Source organism: Ascidiella aspersa, chromosome 7, assembly GCF_963924565.1.
Source record: "Ascidiella aspersa chromosome 7, kaAscAspe10.2, whole genome shotgun sequence".
Lineage (NCBI taxonomy): Eukaryota > Metazoa > Chordata > Ascidiacea > Phlebobranchia > Ascidiidae > Ascidiella > Ascidiella aspersa.
This window is the reverse complement of record NC_139453.1, coordinates 13,253,119-13,273,274: the sequence shown is the minus strand read 5'-3', so window position 1 is coordinate 13,273,274 and position 20,156 is coordinate 13,253,119. Positions and strand designations below refer to the sequence as shown.

At 36.8% G+C, this 20,156-nt stretch overlaps 1 non-coding gene across 1 annotated transcript; it reads right to left on the bottom strand.

The window, feature by feature from the left end:
• Nucleotides 1–278: 278 nt before the first annotated feature.
• LOC146137920 (U1 spliceosomal RNA) lies at nt 279–443 on the bottom strand. The gene has a single exon (XR_014501525.1). It is a non-coding gene; the product is annotated as a U1 spliceosomal RNA (small nuclear RNA).
• Nucleotides 444–20,156: the final 19,713 nt, after the last annotated feature.

Genomic DNA, 20,156 nt, shown 5'->3' with positions numbered 1-20,156 from the left:
ATGTGTCGGTTTAATCTACCAATTTTTACATTACGTTTTTATAGTAGGGAATGTAGTTTGTCTTGAAAGTTTAAACACGGCTTCTTCTATAGTAGACGTGGGTGTAAAAATATTCCTGATGCTTTCTGTTGTGTATGTGGGCCAAATATTACCCACGACCCAATCGTAATCCAAAAGAAGATGGTGTTTCGACACTTCACATACAACTCTGATTGATGTAACAGTTAAGAACGATAGTGATTTATTTAGTACATAGTATTTTTTCTTCTTTATTTGTATGGGGTTTTGCGCGAACGCACACCCTGCTAACATAAATTATAAGGCCAAGTTATGCGCATTTGGTGTAATCGCAAGAGTCAGCCAAGCCGAATTACAATGGCAAGGCCTCGCCTTGGGCCAAGCGCCTACGTGATAACGGTTAAAGACCCCCGTCACGTCACTTCCTAAGTTGTCGTGAGACAAAATAAAGGCTCCGGGTGCGTTTAATGGATATCAGATTCTTACCCTTGTACGAGATGAAGAATTCTTTAAATAGAAGTACCAAGAAGGTAGCCGCATGGCTATCTTTTGTGGTTGTTACAAAAATAATTCTTGGTAACAAATAAGCAGATACCTTCAAAGCTCTGGTTAATACAATGCTGTTGCAGGAATTCCGTGATAGCAAGGTGAGTCAAATCTAAAGCAAAATAAACACTAAGTCTGTCATAGGACATGAGCTAAAGCTTTGTGCATGAGCTAAAGCTTTAAGTATAGCATATAAGTAATGATGTAGGATGTGTCATTGCGTGCAGTTGATTATAAGGACATATTCACGCTTCATCCTTTTGTAGATCTCGTGTGTATCTTAAGGCAGGATTTATAGGCGCCGCTAATTTGTCCTCTTGGCGTCGGAAGAAAACGAAGGATCAAGGCTGGCAGCTTTCATGTGCACTTCATACACCGATATGAATAACGTCAGCTGACAATAAAAAACGGCGTCATACTTAAACTGGGATGCAATATATAAATGGTTTTATTGAAATCGAAATCATAGTTTTAGTGTTTGTATTTATCGTGGTATACACAGTATTGCGTATTGCATTATTTGTTCTAAAATATAATACTTTAAAACAGCGGTTCCCAAACTGGAGTCCGCGGACCAAATGGGGTCCGTACAGCAATTTCAGAGGGTCCGCAAGGAGAATTAGTCTTTTAAGTTTATAAACTTTATTCTATGTTTTAAACATTATCTGTCATCTTTATTGTCTTTAGTTATACTTTATTATTCGACCATATAGCGTGTTTTATGACATCATAAAGCATCTATTATGCTGTAGGCCTACTACCTGCTATCAGCGAATCGTTCGCATTAGTTAGAACAGGGTGGTCCAAACCCAGTTGCAATTTCAGCCAAATTGGTCTGGTTAACTAAACCTTTTTGCGCGAAATGATAACGTCTTTGTTATTTAGCGATTGGGGAGTATGCAACATCTCTTTTACGCGAACGTTCTACGCTTATAAAATGCAGTCTTCTAATTAAAATTTTTGTCAAATACGCAAATTTTCGCGCTTCGCGCACACCAGTTTTCCCAGTCTCATGACATTCGATTTTATTTGCGCGCAAGTTCGACGACAGAAGCAAGTTTCTGGAGCGTATCCGTCTTTCGATGCTACTTTGTGACGTTATCTTTAAACATTTCATGCCTCGACCAAACGAAAAACGTTGACCCGCTCCTGATACGCATTTAGCCTACTTTATGTGGACCGCAAAGAATTTGCAAGAAATATTGTGGCCCACGATGCAGTCAACCGTGGACCACCCTGATTTAGAAGGTTGTTACATTAGAAAGAATTGTGACTACACTAGTGCACTACAAGAAATATGGGTCAACTGACCCTTGAAATCTTACAGGGCCGCGAAATATCAAAATAATTGCAACGGGTCCGCCAGGCAAATTTTTTAGAAAAGTTTGGGAACCGCTGCTTTAGAAAGACACTAACCTTATTCTATAAGGAATAAAGGCCTTATTCTGCCGAATATCCCAGATGTAACTCTTTTGATTACTCACCACAAATATTAGGAAGAGATAGAATTCTAAAAGCAATATTGGAATTGTTATAATTAAGTTCAAGTCAAGTCAGGTTTTGTAATCGCGATAGAGATTTTCTACTCATCAAATTGGCCTGTGTGAATATATTTAGGGCGACACGCTTTCAGTACCTGCGACTGTGAAAGCTGAAGTTTATAAACTACGTTAAATGCAATCTAATATTAACTGTCTTAGGTGGTAAGCTATCGACAAATTGCTTCATTATAAATGAGTGACTTATTAACATTCTCTGTTTAGGGGATATGTGGCAATTGTAATTAAACGTGAGGTAAAATGTAGACATTGGTTGGTATACGAAAATAAAAAAGTAATAAAATAGTGATCAGTAAAGGCAAATAACAAAAAGTGTGAATCTTGCAATAAAAGTGCATTCAACGATAACGATTAAAGTCCTATTTGCTGAAGGAAAATTCATTTTTGGTTATGGTGATCCAAGAGCAACGGCTACTTGGCATAGTTATTGTAACCAACGTAGTCAGAGTAACTTGGAGGGAGAACATCAGGTGGTTAGGCTATATACAGGTGGGAGGTGGTTTCTGGGAGGAAGTTTACGAATACGAATGTCCGAGATTAGAATTGGACGAAGCTGTGTGAAAATTTTGCCAAGAATTAAAAAAAGACTACCGGCCGCCGACATTTTACAGTTTGTAATTGAGCTACACCCTGCTCTAAAATCTTTAACCCTGCACTAAACTATTTTACCCTGCACTTAATAAAATCAAGTCACAATGCTGACATGTTATAAAAATAAGAATTTAAAGAATAATCCATCAAATTCGAGATTTGTCTGTTGCTTGGTTCCCACCAACCATTTTTTTACTTTTTAATTTGCCGTAAAAAACGGAATCATTTAGTGATATGCGATGGCTTTAGGTGTACTCATTTAGTCCTATTTTTAATTTTATATTTACGCGGGACTCTAGTTAAATGCTTGATAACGTCCAGCTATGATGTATTTTTGTGACGTTTTAATTATAACCCAAATACTGCTGGATCTGGTGAGTGTTTGGCAGTGATGTAATGACTTAAAGTGCACTTAAGTCACTGTTTTCAAATGACGTGACTTGACTTATGTCATTTGGGCAAAATAACTTTACTTGATTTAAGTCTTTTGAGCATATGACTTGACTTGATCAAGTCTTTTAGATAAATGACTTGGGTTGAAATTAAGTGTTTTCATTAAGGATTGTTTTGTAAAATTGGGTTATTTATTTTAATTTTTGCACATAAAACAATTTGCTTGCCCTTTGTTGCCTTTTGGTATTTTTTAGTTAAGGTATTTCTCATATCGGATGATTTTACCTAATTGTTTAGCTTAACGTAATTTTTTGTAACAAGGACTTGGTTTGGAATTTACTTGCTTTAATTATGACTTCTCTGGGACTTGACTTCTAATTTATTCAAAAAAGCTTAACTTGGACTTAACTTATTTGGCATATGACTTGACTGGGACCTAAGATATTTCGAAATGACTTGGTTAGAACACTGCTGTTTGGAATCGTTCCGATTTTAAGCTTTAAAACATAGTGAGCCTAAGTTTGGGCATTCTTTGTGCTGATACTAAGTATATAACTTGTGTCCTACAATGCTCGACATAATATGTTAATATCCAATATATGCAAGCTCGAATTTGGCATTAAGAGTAAACTGTATGTGGTTCCTTTCTTCTGATATATCAATATCGTTTAGTGGTTCGTGTAACAAAATAGCAATACAACTGAGTTTGCAAACGGAAAAAGGTTGGGTCGCACAGATGTAGATTATCGTTCCAATAAAACAGACATTTACGTCTTAAGTAAACAGCTTTATTACTTACATTTATTAGTTTACATTGACAAAACGTAGATACAATTTAAGTAGTGATCACGCGAAAAGGATTTGATATGCACAAATTGCTAAATGGCATAAAAAAGTTGTTGTCAAACAAAGTTGTGAGGTTTGTTTCATTCCAAAGCTGTATGGCAGAACAACCACCCATGGTATACCAAGTAAAATTTCGTCTGTAATTTTATAATTATTTATTTTATGTTAAAAACTTCTTTAACTTTTGAGCTGGATATGTGTTAAAATATACAACGACGCCTATTGTACCACAAAAATGTTTAATAAAATTATTTGAAAAAGTACTATATATGTTTCATAGTTAGTTAGCCTAAACTGTTATTTATTAGCACCGGTATACCCCCGATGTTAGAAACAGAAAACATTTAAATAACGAATAAACAGAAAGTATAGCGCGAAAATTTTATTTCTAAAATTGCTGAAACGTGTATTAGCTAGAACCCTAAACAAAAACACTGGGCTACTACCCAAAGGTTTTAGAAATTTACTTCTCCTAAAAATGTAGGAAAAACGTTTTAATGTCGGTAAATTTGAACGTACTGAATCTACTGATATTCAAATAATAATAAAACTGAAAGAATATTTTTGGAAAACTTACAAAGCTACATTAATTGTCGACAAATTGACAGCAATTGTTAAATTAAGTTTATTTTGTTGGTTCATTTTCCTAGTAAACAAATCCTAAGCAAGGTGTTCCAAAGGTTACCAAGTCAAATCACAAAAGACCTTATTAAAAGTTAGACAAGTCATGTTTAGAGTAATTAACGGAGCATGTTAAGTTGATTTAATCAAAATTAATTTCAAGCGATTTAAATAAGTAGACTTATTCAACCCCAATCAATACATCGCCAAATATGTGGAAAGGGTTAGATGGGCTCTTCAAGCAAACCATACTTAGAACGCTGAAATCACAACTTTATTACAGTTATGGTATATTATATGAATAAAATTCCACAGAAAAATGCAAGAAGTTATAAGCAGCCACTTCGTCATATTGTTGTTTACACAGATAATTTTTGCTTTATCGCTGTATCACCGTTTTAATATTTCGTCATGGAAATTTTTCTGTAAAAAACATCAAATGCCGATCTAGCAAGATTTTGCAAAGACATCATTTTTCACTGAGTCAGGCCTCGCCGGCTCATACGAACATCCGTTTAAAGTTAACGCATGTTTTGAAATTCGCCTTATTGTCAACTATCCGGTATTTTTTAGAATCGAACGCCAGTTACGTCGCAATGTAGATCGAAGCGCTTTTGTTCAAGCCATATTGGGACAAAAATATTATTTCCGTCTATAAGAGTCGAGAGAAAAAGGTTTAGACCACGCCTTGTTATCACGTGATATTTTGTTAAGTATTATAAGAATTAATGACGTAAATACTTTGTCCAGCCTACCACCTCAGACAGTGACTTTAATAGGCAGCCATAACCCTGGTGATGGCACTCATCTAAAACATTTTCTTTTGCGATAAAATTAACACATAAGTCTATAAGCTCTGCCTAAAAAAACGAATTTTAATATGTTAGAATTTTGAAAAACATTAAATTAGGAGATGGCCCAGTGTAAAGTGAGCAAAATATGCAAAGTGCCTTTTGCTAAAGCAATATACACACTATGTCCGCTGCTATACATGATTGCGAGATCAAAGCTAAATCTCTGTGCGAGTATACGTAATAATGTAGGATGTGTCATCGCGTGCAGTTGATTATAAGGGCTGTGTTCACGCTCCATCCTTTTGTATTGTGTCTCGCGTGTGTTTAAGGCCGGATTTATAGACGCCGCTGAATAGTGCTGTAAGTATCCTCTTGTCGCCTGGGAGATAACGAAGGATCAAGGCTGGCAGCTTTCTTGTGCACTTCATACACACCTCTGTGACCGGAACTGTAAAATAATATGAAGTCAGCTGACAAGAGCATCAAAAGCGACATGCTTAAACTGAGACGCAAAATAAGAAACAAGTTTCAAGTCGAAATCATCGTTTTAGCTGTGCCTTCCATTTATTGTTATATATGCAGGGCTGTGCATTTTATTTTTCTCTTAAAATATAGTAGGTACTTTACAAAGACACTAACCTCAGTGTGAAAAACGACAAAGGCCTTGTTCTGCCGAACATCCCTGAAGAAACCTCATTTCGCGTCTCCTGATTCCTCACCACAAATATTAGGAAGAGATACAATCCTAAAAGGCATTATTGGAATTGGTAAAAGTAAGTACAAGTCAAGTCAGTTTTTTTAATCCCGATAGAGATTTTCTACCTCAACAGTTCTAAAACGCACCAATCTTATAAAAAAAAATCTTATTTGCGCTAAATTTAAGTAATAGACCATTTCCAAACACGTGCAACAATATTTATGCAATAATCTCCACCTTACAATCCTAAAAGGCATTATTGGAATTGGTAAAAGTAAGTTCAAGTCAAGTCAGTTTTTTTAATCTCGATAGAGATTTTCTACCTCAACAGTTCTAAAACGCACCAATCTTATAAAAAAAAATCTTATTTGCGCTAAATTTAAGTAATAGACCATTTCCAAACACGTGCAACAATATTTATGCAATAATCTCCACCTTGCAGAGAGTTAGAAACGGTGAAGATAATGGCCAAAGCAGTTCCAGATTTGCAGGATAACCCACTAAGAATGAATCCGAAGACCCAGGTCAAGCCGAGGGTGAAAAAAAGACAAACGGAAAAGCACAAGTTTTTGTACGACGAGCGTTTCTGCAATAGAAACAAACGATTATTTCAAATTATTAGGCTCCCGGAACACAAAAACAAAGAATATTTCAATTGCGAAAATTTTATTAATTCTGCTTAAGTCTGCCAAACAGAATTTAGTGAATCAAGGACTTACTGTTTCGATTGATTTCGAGCACAATGTATGTCTAACTATCAAGGAATACATGACAAGATTAGCGGCCATAGCGGTCGCCGTCGGAATAATGACAAAGAAAGGAATATCTCCCACCACCATCCAGCACCTGTTAAAAGCGGACAGTCAAGAAATAATATATCCAGTCAAAATCATACTTCTATGCTTAGTTTTGAATTTCAATTCAACAATCTCTTTCAGTGTTTTATAAGCAAATCGTTTTGTAATAACTTAAGTCCCGGTAAAGTCATTGTGAGATAATTTTAGTTCAACTGAAATATTTTTGAATAAAAAAGCAAGCCAAGCTCCAGTACCAGCCATCATTTGTTCAAGTCAAGTTCCAATCAAAAAAACAAGTCAACTCCGAGGAGAGTCCTTGTCACCAAAATAAAACATCAAACCATTAAATTTGTAAAACTGTTTAAATTTTGCAGACTCGTCCGATTATGAATATTAACTAAACAAAAGCATAACAAGCGAATGATTTGATGTGCAAAACTTACTACAGTAGTCCATTAAAAATTTGCCTAGCAAAACTACCCTAGCCTATTTTAAGTCATTTACTTAAACGATTTGAGTTAAGTCAAGCCATTTGAACACAGTACCTTACATATATTTAAGTCATGTCAGTGACGTCATTACAACACTGCACACTCATACTTAATCAACTCATAAAACGCGTAATATACTTATCTTAGAGTTTAAGAAATACGAGGATGTGAAACCTACTCGTTATCGTTGCGAATGTATCTGCTAGGGTCTGATCCAGCTGCTCCTGCAACAATTGCTCCGGGGATAATCCAACCAACAATTATGCCAAAAGTAAAAATGATTCTATTGGTCAGCTGATTGTGGACAAAAATAGGCTACACAAAGTAAAATAATGTTGATTAGAAGCAATTAATGATATAAAAAACTAGATGGATTTATTTACAGATTGTGCATTAATATTACCTTGAATCAAAATGGTTGGAGGTTTTAGTTAAACATAGAAACAATCAGTGCCTTACTAGCATGTTGAAAATGAATATGGAGATATTCTAACTAACAGTTCAGAAATTTACCTAACTTCTTCAAGGGTTCCGATAATTTTCTAATGGCTATAGTAACAAACTTATAACTTATCCATTTAAGTTTACATTCCATATGAGTGAGGAAAGCTTTATTTTCATCTTAATTTGGTGTCAATAATATCAAACGTGTTAATTCACCGGCAGTTAGCCGTAGAGGCTAAGTTGGTATGATGGTATCCCAAAAATGAAAAAAACATATCTGACTGCTTTTTCCCTAAAAAGTAAAAAAGAAAGAAAAAAAAAAAAGAAAAAAAAAACTATACGTCTCAATATTACCTTGATTTTTTATTAAATAGAGTACAATTCAGAAAACAATGCTTTTTGTCAACTAAAGTTAACGTGAGTACAATTGTAGAAAGGTTGAACAATACTCGTTACCCGCAAGATCGTATAATACGGGCGAGTCTTGCTTCCTATATGATCGATACCGAAAGCGTCTTTCCATACTCACGAAAACTACGGAGAGGAAAAAGGTCACTCCTTCCACGAGCATCCAGCCGAATGTGGCGAGCAGAGAGTAGTGGAGGAGAACGCCTATGCTCTGGCACGCAAGGGTGTGTGCCTTGACGGCGGGGGCCTGACTGGCAATGATGAAGACGTCTAGGAGAAGCAACGCGGTTGCGTAATTGACCAGCAGCACCGCGCCTCTCAGTCTACCTCCGCTTCTCGTAGTTCTGCGCGTTACGAGTTAAAAGCAAATCTTAACTATTGGTGTATACCGTGATCGTAAACGTCAGCTCATTAACTTTTGGCTAACTTTTGGATTAAAAATGGAACTGTAATGAATTTGCAAGTTTGGTAAAATTAACCGTACATCAACAGTTTATCGTAATCAAATGTTTTACGGTTTCTTTCTTTACCTTTCAAGCAATTACCTGTTCCTACACATAGATAGGAAGTTTGGAGTAATGACGAGGATTAAGAGTACAAAATGAATAGGTATCGCTGCCATAAACGTTACTGCTGTGTTACTCAAGGAACATTTCCAAGCAAACATATCTGGTTTGATTTATTTTGTTTTTAGTCAAAATATAAAACAATTAAAGTTCGTCAGTAATGGCAAAATTGGCATAAAAACGCACTAAAACGTAGCCTATGTCAATTTTCCGGCATTGACGTTTAAAGAAAAAACTGAAAAGATTTGCACTTAGCTTATGACTATCAAAACTGATTTTAAGGGTATTGGTACATAAATAAAGAAGTCTCCAGCGTTTTTTTGGATTTATTAATCGTTGTTAGCTTACATTTTTTTTATAGAAAGTAGCCAATAAGCTATTGATGGTTTGCTAGTAACATTAATTTGGTAAGCTATTAAATAGTTACAGTAGGTTCTAAACTATTCGAATTCTTTTATCCACGTTTCTCCACGTCCAATATCTTACGGGACTAAGAGGAACACAGCGATAGTAAGGAGAAGAAAAAATGCCGAAATTGAACTTCCGACCGTTGTGATTACTCCGGTGGCAGATCTCGATATGGAGCACTCTTCAGATGCCAAGCTCTTTAATAAAATAAACATTGGGATTTACACAATTTTCAGTTGGATGTTGACCCAACACGTAAACTACGTAAGCCCCGGTTTAGTTTATAGTATCTGGGAGCGTACTCATATTGCGAAAAGAGACCATTTAGGCGAAAACTATTCTTTGCCAAGCAAATTACAGAACTGCAATAAAATATATTTTCAAAAAAATTCCTAATTTTTCTTATAAAGCATCCCAAAACTTGAGTTGCACCGTTACCGACATGGGAAAATAACGTTATCCAACATGTTTGCAATCTCAAAATACTTCGATGTACCGTCGTTTAACCCAACTTTAACCCGAAAATTCCTCGAAGTTTATCCCGCTTAACGACTTCAATTGCTAAAGCAGAAATATTTGCACCGGAAGTGTTAGCTTTAAAAATATTAATTAGGTAATATGTCCAGTTCTTTTCATTATTGACGACTTAGTTTCTAAATACTGTGATACCTAATGGCAAAAATCCATGATCCTGCTAAGTACAAATTTAGCGGCAAGTTTGTTAGAAAGCAATGCTAAATTGCATTACAAAGGTGGTTTATTATTATAACAAACACTTAAATTAAGTTACCCAACCCTTTATTGGGTTTGATGTATGTGGATGGTCTACGTCTTATTACAGAAGAGATCCTCCCGAAGCATACTTAGTTACTCACAAAGAGTGCTGCAAAGCTGGTGGTGTGCGATGATCGGCATTTAATATAATCCGTCGTTCTGTTTACTGTAGATATACCCTCGGTAGACCACCTGTTGGTCAAAGTATCCCAAAAAACGCATCTTGCGTTGGCAACATTTTCCTAGAAGAAAAACGTAATTCACCTAATGACTTTGACAGTTTACAGAAAATTTCAGGAAAATAGAAATTAATATATTTTTATTACTCTAAGATAAAACAAGAGTACTGCGTGTAATCCATAGGTGCGCAATTCAAGCGGTCGGCTTGGGCAACATCATTTTGGCAAAAGAACCTTTTAACTAACTAAAATTGGTTTCACTAATTTTCTAAATTTTTTACCAGGACGTTTCAAAATACGCCCCAACAGAAATATGCCATAAGAATGTGTACTTTCTGGCGTCGACTCGGGATTTTTAGTTGGGTAAATTTTATCCGTTGGCAAAATGGCAACAAACGCCTTTATATCGTTGAAGTTGCCCAAACTTTCATTTTATTGAAGGAAATGAGACGCACGGTGCCAATGGATAATACGATTTTCTAGAAATTTATTATGACAACTTAAAATTACGGTACATAAAATTTGTTTCCGAGCGTGAAAACAAATTGAGTTCAAGTAGTTAAATAGGACACAAATAAAGTTTGGTGGACATGGTCACGTAGCCGTATGGATACGCTCCTATTTTCTCTGTCATTACAAACATATCCTTGTCCCCCCAAAGTTTTCCAGGCCCCATGGGGCGCACGCCGAGTTAAATGTACTCAATCGTAAAGCATAAAGTAACAAAAAAGACTTTATGAACAACGTCTGAAGCCAAAATTAATTCAAAGGCTTTACGGTGCATATATATTCTGTAAAAAATAGTTTGTGATCTTAAAAATACATTAACAAGTGGTAAAGTCTTTAACCAAGTCCATTTGTTTTTAGATCAGCCGAACAAAATAGTTCTTCACAGGCAATACATGGAGTGCTAAATCCACAAAAAAAAATAAAAAATAAACTGTTAACAGGTTTACCCGATCATATACAAAACGCAAAGTAACAGCTTCGGTTGAATTTGTAGAAACAACTAAGCCGTTTCTGTACAAAGTAGCAGATAGGACGTTGCGTGAAACATAATCTTCGTTCGACCTTATTGGAAATACCTCTTTGGACATTGCATAAAAGCCGATCCGGGTACCTAACGGCATATGGTGAATTTTAAACTAAAATAAATATTAGTGTTGAGAAACACATAAGCGTTTACACTAAAACTTCCATTAAGCACTCTTAGTAAGTGTCGAAAATAATTGTTAGGGTCCGTTTAAGTTCAACATATATAGTACTTTAAATACATCATAGGAGTCTACCCGATGTTCAAAGTACCGTTAAGTTTTTCGATAAAGTCTTTTGTAACTTGAATATACGATGTTGTGTTTGTTGGGGGTTGGCTGGTGTTAAATAAATTGTACTCGGTGACCTGCATTCCATTGGAAGAATTTCCAAGACCCAATGGAGTGGGGTTTTCTATATTAAAACGGTTCAATTTTTTTAATAAATCACCAAACTTTTCATTTAAGGCAATGGAAATAATTCATGTTATACTGATTCTAAGTTAATGATTATTGACGACCAACATCTACCTGGTATATTCACTATGACCACTATTAAATTTTTAGATTTTACAGTCTGAAAACTTTTTCCAGTAGAAAGAGTCAATTTAGCACCGATATCATCGACAGAACGAAGAAATCTGAAATACATATGGAAACAGTTTAAAACATTGTGCATCATTTATTTTCGAATGATACAAAAAGACAAGCTGATTTATTGCCGAACGTGTTTTTGACTAAAAGAGTAATAGATGCACCAAGTTTTGTAAATAAATGCAACCAAAGTTTGTAAAAAACATTTAAAGCAACTTACGTTCTTGCATCACTTTGATTTAATGAACTTCCCAGTATATTAGATAAATTGCCAACAAATTCTTCTGCTTGCTAAAAAAAAAAAAAAAAAAAAAAAAAAATTAAAAAAAAAATTACGTTGGGTATCAGTATACCTAAACATATATAATGCCATGGTTTCATTAAAAAGTATTTTATAATGGAGTTTGTGAAGAAATATATTTAGGTAGAAAACGGTTATCAACGAAAACACACGTAAAGACCTAAAATTCAATAATATGCAAATCAGAATTCTTGATTTATTACAGTATGAAGAACAGTGACATAACCAAAAAGACCTAAATAAGATGGAAATCGCCTAAATAACGCATAAAACTACGGGTAAAGGGGGTAGGACGATTAAAGCCACTGGTCTGCCAAAGATATGATATCGTGCTTTCGGCGCCGCTCTTCTGGCAACGGACGAACGTTGAAGGTTAGAATTAGGGTAACGGTTGAAATGTTTTATATAAAGTGAGGGATGTAAGTTGGTGTTAGGTAATAGATTACTTACATCGTGGCAAACAAATTGAGGTTTTGTTCCCATTGAGGTCTAATTCAAACTATTAGGAATTAGTGCTTATACTTAGTTTTCGCATTATTTTTACAATGTTAGTAAAAATTTGAAAGCCCATATCGAAATAGGTATCATTTCCATCGTTACGAATATCTATATCGAAACGTTGAAAATGAAACCTACTTCTGTTATATCCACTCTAAACTGTAATAATTGTATACGGCTCGTAAATGCAAACTTGTGTCATATAGAATTTTAGTTAATGCATCCGTAAATGTTCATGATCAACTACAAACAGATAAAAAACGATCGAAGTACTCACGTTTAGTGTAATAACTTGGGATTGATTGATCATTACGAAAATATCAGGCAATGACAGACTCGATGAATTGTTAAGGGGATTTGGTGACGTAGTAGAATTTGTGTCAGTTGTTGGATCTGGTGACGTAGTTGAACCTGTCATGTTAGTTGAATCTGATGACGTTGTAGAACCTGTTATGGTTGTTGGATCTGGTGACGTAGTAGAACCTGTTAAGGTTGTTGGATCTGATGACGTAGTAGATCCTATTATGGTTATTGGATCTGATGACGTAGTAGATCCTGTTATGGTTGTTAGATATGATGACGTAGTAGATTCTGTTATGGTTGTTGGATCTGATGACGTACTAGAACCTATGTTGGTTGTTGGATCTGGTGACGTAGAAGAACCTGTTTTGGTTGTTGGATCTGATGACGTAGTAGAATCTGTTATGGTTGTTGGATCTGGTGACGTAGTAGAATCTGTTATGGTTGCTGGATCTGGTGACGTAGTAGAACCTATAGTGATTGATGGAACTGGTGACGTAGTAGATCCTGTTATGGTTGTTGGATCTGATGACGAAGTAGATACTGTGGTGGTTGTTGGATCTGATGACGTAGTAGAACCTGTTATGGTTGTTGGATCTGATGGCGTACTAGAACCTCTGGTGGTTGTTGGATCTGGTGACGTAGTAGATCCTTTAGTGGTTGTTGGATTTGGTGACGTAGAAGAACCTATGGTGGTTGTTTGATCTGGTGACGTTGAAGAACCTGTTATGGTTATTGGATCTGGTAACGTAGAAGATCCTTTCATGGTTGTTGGATCTGATGACGTAGTAGAACCTGTTATGGTTGTTGGATCTGATGACGTACTAGAACCAATGGTGGTTGTTGGATCTGGTGATGTAGTAGATCCTTTAGTGGTTGTTGGATTTGGTGACGTAGAAGAACCTGTGGTGGTTGTTGGATCTGATGACGTAGTAGAACCTAGTACGGTTGTTGGATCTGATGACGTAGTAGATCCTGTTATGGTTGTTGAATCTGATGACGTACTAGAACCCATGGTGTTTAATGGATCTGGTGACGTAGTAGATCCTTTAGTGGTTGTTGGATCTGGTGACGTAGAAGAACCTGTAGGGGTTGTTATATCTGATGACGTACTTGAACCTATGGTGGTTGTTGGATCTGGTGACGTAGTAGATCCTGTTATGGTTGTTGGATCTGGTGACGTAGTAGATCCTGTCATGGTTGATGGATCTGATGACGTAGTAGATCCTGTTGTGGTTGTTGGATCTGATGACGTAGTAGAACCTTTCATGGTTGTTGAATCTGATGACATAGTAGAACCTATGGTGGTTGTTGGATCTGTTGACGTAGAAGAACCTGTTATGGTAGTTGGATCTGGTGACGTAGTAGATTCTTGAGTGCTTGTTGGATCTGATGACGTAGCAGATCCTGTTAAGGTTGTTGGATCTGATGACGTAGTAGATGCTCTTATGGTTGTTGAATCTGATGAAGTAGTAGATCCTGTTATGGTTGTTGGATCTGGTGACGTAGTAGATCGTGTTATGGTTGTTGGATCTGATGACGTACTAGATCCTGTTATGGTTGTTGAATCTGATGACGTAGTAGATCCTGTTATGGTTGTTGGATCTGATGACGTAGTAAAACCTGTTATGGTTATTGGATCTGGTGACGTAGTTGATCCTGTCATGGTTGTTGGATCTGATGACGTACTAGAACCTATGGTGGTTGTTGGATCTGGTGACGTAGTAGATCCTTTAGTGGTTGTTGGATTTGGTGACGTAGAAGTACCTATGCTGGTTGTTGGATCTGGTGACGTTGAAGAACCTGTTATGGTTATTGGATCTGGTGACGTAGAAGATCTTGTCATGGTCGTTGGATCTGATGATGTACTAGAACCTATGGTGGTTGTTGGATCTGGTGACGTAGTAGATCCTTTAGTGGTTGTTGGATTTGTTGACGTAGAAGAACCTGTAGTTGCTGTTGGATCTGATGACGTACTAGAACCTATGTTGTTTGTTGGATCTGGTGACGTAGTAGATCCTTTAGTGGTTGTTGGATCTGGTGACGTAGAAGAACCTGTAGTGGTTGTTATATCTGATGACGTAGTAGATCTTGTTATGGTTGTTGGATTTGATGACGTACTAGAACCTATGGTCTTTGTTGGATCTGGTAACGTAGAAGAACCTGTTATGGTTGTTATATCTGATGACGTAGTAGATCCTGTTATGGTTGTTAGATCTGATGACGTACTAGAACCTATGGTGGTTGTTGGATCTGATGACGAAGCAGATCCTGTTGTGGTTATTGGATCTGATGACGTAGTTGAACCTATCGTGGTTGTTGTATCTGATGACGTAGTAGAACCTATGGTGGTTGTTGGATTTGGTGACGTAGTAGATCCTGTTAAAGTTGTTGGATCTGATGACGTAGTAGAACCTGTTTTGGTTATTGGATCTGGTGACGTAGAAGAACCTGTCATAGTTGTTGGATCTGATGACGTAGTAGATCCTTTCATGGTTGTTGAATCGGATGACATAGTAGAATCTATGGTGGTTGTTGGATCTGATGACGTACTCGAACCTATTGTGGTTGTCGGATCTGGTGACGTAGTAGATTCTTTCATGGTTGTTGAATCTGATGACGTAGAAGAACTTATGGTGGTTGTTGGATCTGTTGACGTAGGAGAACCTGTTATGGTTATTGGATCTGGTGACATAGTAGATCCTGTCATGGTTGTTGAATCTGATGACGTAGAAGAACCTATGGTGGTTGTTGAATCTGATGACGTAGAAGAACCTGTGTTGGTTGTTGGATCTGGTGACGTGGTAGACCGTGTTATGGTTGTAGGTTCTGGTGACGTAGTAGAACTTGCTATGGTTCTTGGATCTGGTGACGTAGTAGTTCTTTTTATGGTTGTTGGATCTGATGACGTATTAGATCCTGTTATGGTTGGTCGATCTGATGACGTAGTAGATGCTGTTATGGTTGTTGGATCTAATGACGTAGTAGAACCTGTAGTGGTTGTTGGATTTGGTGACGTAGTAGATCCTGTTAAGGTTGTTGGATCTGATGACGTACTCGAACCGATTGTGGTTGTCGGATTTGGTGACGTAGTAGACCCTGTTATGTTTGGTGGATTTGATGACGTAGTAGCTCCTGTTATGGTTGTTGGATCTGATGACGTAGCAGAAACTATGGTGGTTGTTGGATTTGGTGACGTAGAAGAACCTGTAGTGGTTGTTGGATCTGGTGACGTAGTAGAACCTGTCATGGTTGTTGGATCTGATGACGTAGTGGAAGCTGTTATGCTTGTTGGAACTGATGACGTAGTAGATCCTGTTAAGGTTGTTGGATCTGATGACGTTGTAGAGCTTGTTATGGTTGATGGATCTGGTGACGCAGTAGATCCTCTTATGGTTATTGGATCTGGTGACGTAGTTGATCCTGTCATGGTTGTTGGATCTGATGACGTACTAGAACCTATGGTGGTTGTTGGATCTGGTGACGTAGTAGATCCTTTAGTGGTTGTTGGATTTGGTGACGTAGAAGTACCTATGCTGGTTGTTGGATCTGGTGACGTTGAAGAACCTGTTATGGTTATTGGATCTGGTGACGTAGAAGATCTTGTCATGGTCGTTGGATCTGATGATGTACTAGAACCTATGGTGGTTGTTGGATCTGGTGACGTAGTAGATCCTTTAGTGGTTGTTGGATTTGTTGACGTAGAAGAACCTGTAGTTGCTGTTGGATCTGATGACGTACTAGAACCTATGTTGTTTGTTGGATCTGGTGACGTAGTAGATCCTTTAGTGGTTGTTGGATCTGGTGACGTAGAAGAACCTGTAGTGGTTGTTATATCTGATGACGTAGTAGATCTTGTTATGGTTGTTGGATTTGATGACGTACTAGAACCTATGGTCTTTGTTGGATCTGGTAACGTAGAAGAACCTGTTATGGTTGTTATATCTGATGACGTAGTAGATCCTGTTATGGTTGTTAGATCTGATGACGTACTAGAACCTATGGTGGTTGTTGGATCTGATGACGAAGCAGATCCTGTTGTGGTTATTGGATCTGATGACGTAGTTGAACCTATCGTGGTTGTTGTATCTGATGACGTAGTAGAACCTATGGTGGTTGTTGGATTTGGTGACGTAGTAGATCCTGTTAAAGTTGTTGGATCTGATGACGTAGTAGAACCTGTTTTGGTTATTGGATCTGGTGACGTAGAAGAACCTGTCATAGTTGTTGGATCTGATGACGTAGTAGATCCTTTCATGGTTGTTGAATCGGATGACATAGTAGAATCTATGGTGGTTGTTGGATCTGATGACGTACTCGAACCTATTGTGGTTGTCGGATCTGGTGACGTAGTAGATTCTTTCATGGTTGTTGAATCTGATGACGTAGAAGAACCTATGGTGGTTGTTGGATCTGTTGACGTAGGAGAACCTGTTATGGTTATTGGATCTGGTGACATAGTAGATCCTGTCATGGTTGTTGAATCTGATGACGTAGAAGAACCTATGGTGGTTGTTGAATCTGATGACGTAGAAGAACCTGTGTTGGTTGTTGGATCTGGTGACGTGGTAGACCGTGTTATGGTTGTAGGTTCTGGTGACGTAGTAGAACTTGCTATGGTTCTTGGATCTGGTGACGTAGTAGTTCTTTTTATGGTTGTTGGATCTGATGACGTATTAGATCCTGTTATGGTTGGTCGATCTGATGACGTAGTAGATGCTGTTATGGTTGTTGGATCTAATGACGTAGTAGAACCTGTAGTGGTTGTTGGATTTGGTGACGTAGTAGATCCTGTTAAGGTTGTTGGATCTGATGACGTACTCGAACCGATTGTGGTTGTCGGATTTGGTGACGTAGTAGACCCTGTTATGTTTGGTGGATTTGATGACGTAGTAGCTCCTGTTATGGTTGTTGGATCTGATGACGTAGCAGAAACTATGGTGGTTGTTGGATTTGGTGACGTAGAAGAACCTGTAGTGGTTGTTGGATCTGGTGACGTAGTAGAACCTGTCATGGTTGTTGGATCTGATGACGTAGTGGAAGCTGTTATGCTTGTTGGAACTGATGACGTAGTAGATCCTGTTAAGGTTGTTGGATCTGATGACGTTGTAGAGCTTGTTATGGTTGATGGATCTGGTGACGCAGTAGATCCTCTTATGGTTGTTGGATCTGGTGACATACTAGAACCTATGTTGGTTGTTGGATCTGGTGACGTAGTAGATCGTGTTATGGTTGTTGTATCTGATGACGTAGTAGATTCTGCGGTGGTTGTTGGATCTGGTGAAGTAGTTAAATCTGTGGTGGCTGTTGTTGTTGGTTTTAGGGTCGTCGAACTTGGACATGGTGTTGCCATTTCTAGCACATTGTCAATTTTACTGTTGCAAGTTTTTGTGGTTGGACAAGTAATTTGACCTGAAATGTATAAATTGCGATTTTTTTATTTGCGCATCTTGTTTTGAACATGAATTTGATTTTATTACCTTTCAAAATGATGTTTTGTTGGTTTTGCATTTCATTGGATACTCTCGTATAGCAAATACTCAACTCTGCAAGGTAAATGTGATCTCAGGTTAGATTATTATGTTGATGCAATCATTAAAATATTACCCTTTGTGAGATACACTCACCAAATGAAAATGTTGAATCTCCAATGATCTCACTGGCTTCTTTTTTGTATTTCCTTTTTTTTAAATATTGAAATCGTATCAAACAAATAAATCATTTTGATAAGACACAAAATCATGCAACACAATATTTTCTATTTTTAGTAAATTTGTAGTATATTCTATTGTTTTTTAATTTAATTTTTCTTCGTAAAGTACAGTACATTTGATTAGCTTTTCAACACAGACTGCGATATTACTTGTGATACAAATTCTGCACGCGCAATATTATTGCGTAAATTGTGTTAGAAAACTTGTAATGGTGGTCTTATCAATTTATTCAACTTGTATGATTACATTAGGCAGCCCACGTTGGGCGTCCCAGCCACACTTTTCGCCATATTTGACGAAATGCACAGGAACACAGCAAAATTTCAAACTGCGTGTTCAACCTAATCGATCAAATATTTTTTGTTTTTAAAAACTAGTTTTGTAAATTTACGTTAGACAAAAGTATGTAGTACGTTCAGGCCTTTTAAGTTTGCTTCAATTTCTTAACGACGTTAAATTGTCAGTTTTAAGGCATTATACGGTGTTCCGATTCTCCAATTAAAACTCGAACGAATTGAAAAACAGCTTAAAAGAAATTGTTACCCGATGCTTAAACGTAACGCAAAACCCCAAGTGACTAAAGCAGTTGCAGTGGCACTGGTTTGTTAAAGATTATATTTGAGGACCGTACGTTAACTATTTAAACAACTGAAACCAAACCAAGGCAAATCAATTGAACGCTTCTGTTTTGATTTAGGTTGTTGGTTTACATTTGTTGGAATACGGCGATATTTGGAAGTCTTTTTTTTTAAGTATGAATGACTTACTGTTCTGATAGTAACGTGTTTAATATGGCTCATATGCCACATAAAATCTATATTATTTTTAAGAAAATTAAAAAAAAAAATGCTATGGCAAGTTATTACCATAAAATACAACGAAAATTATAGTTTTTGAAAAAGAACAAACAATCTGTGTGAACATTTTTACAATTTTGTTACTTACACTTCTATTGTTGAGAAAATGTTTCCAAGAATATGATTTGGGTTTGACTCAATCTCGACAGTTAATTTCTCTAAACAAATAGTAATTGTTAGAGATTCATCAATGCCTTGCTATTTAAGAAAAGTTGTTGTTCCGAGATACTCCTGTGCACCGAAATTTGCTTGTAATACCTTAAAAGATCTTAAAACTGTTTATTTATTAAAACAGATAAAACATAAAATCATTTCCTAAAATCTTTCAGAAATATATATTACCCCTATAAGGCATCGTCAGTTTCTTATTCAAATAGAAGTGTTTCAGCTTAATACCTTAAAATACACAAACAAAACTACCTTTCGGTACTTTTAAAGCTTTTAAATCCTCCGAAATAAAAACCTGGCTAAGTGTTTTAAGTCTAAGACCACTATGTGCCTGTGTCTCGTAAAGCTTTTTACAATCAAATAAAGTCTCGTAAAACGTTTAATTATAATTATCTTACCTTGGCGATTTGCTTCTACGTGGGCCACCAATATCAGAATTGTGAAACAAGAAAATAAAGAAGCATTCGCTTTGCGCATTTTGCATGTCTTCAACAGCGACATGGCAGTGTGCATCGGTTATCCAGTCATCGTTACGGTAACATCTAACATATAGTGCTGGTA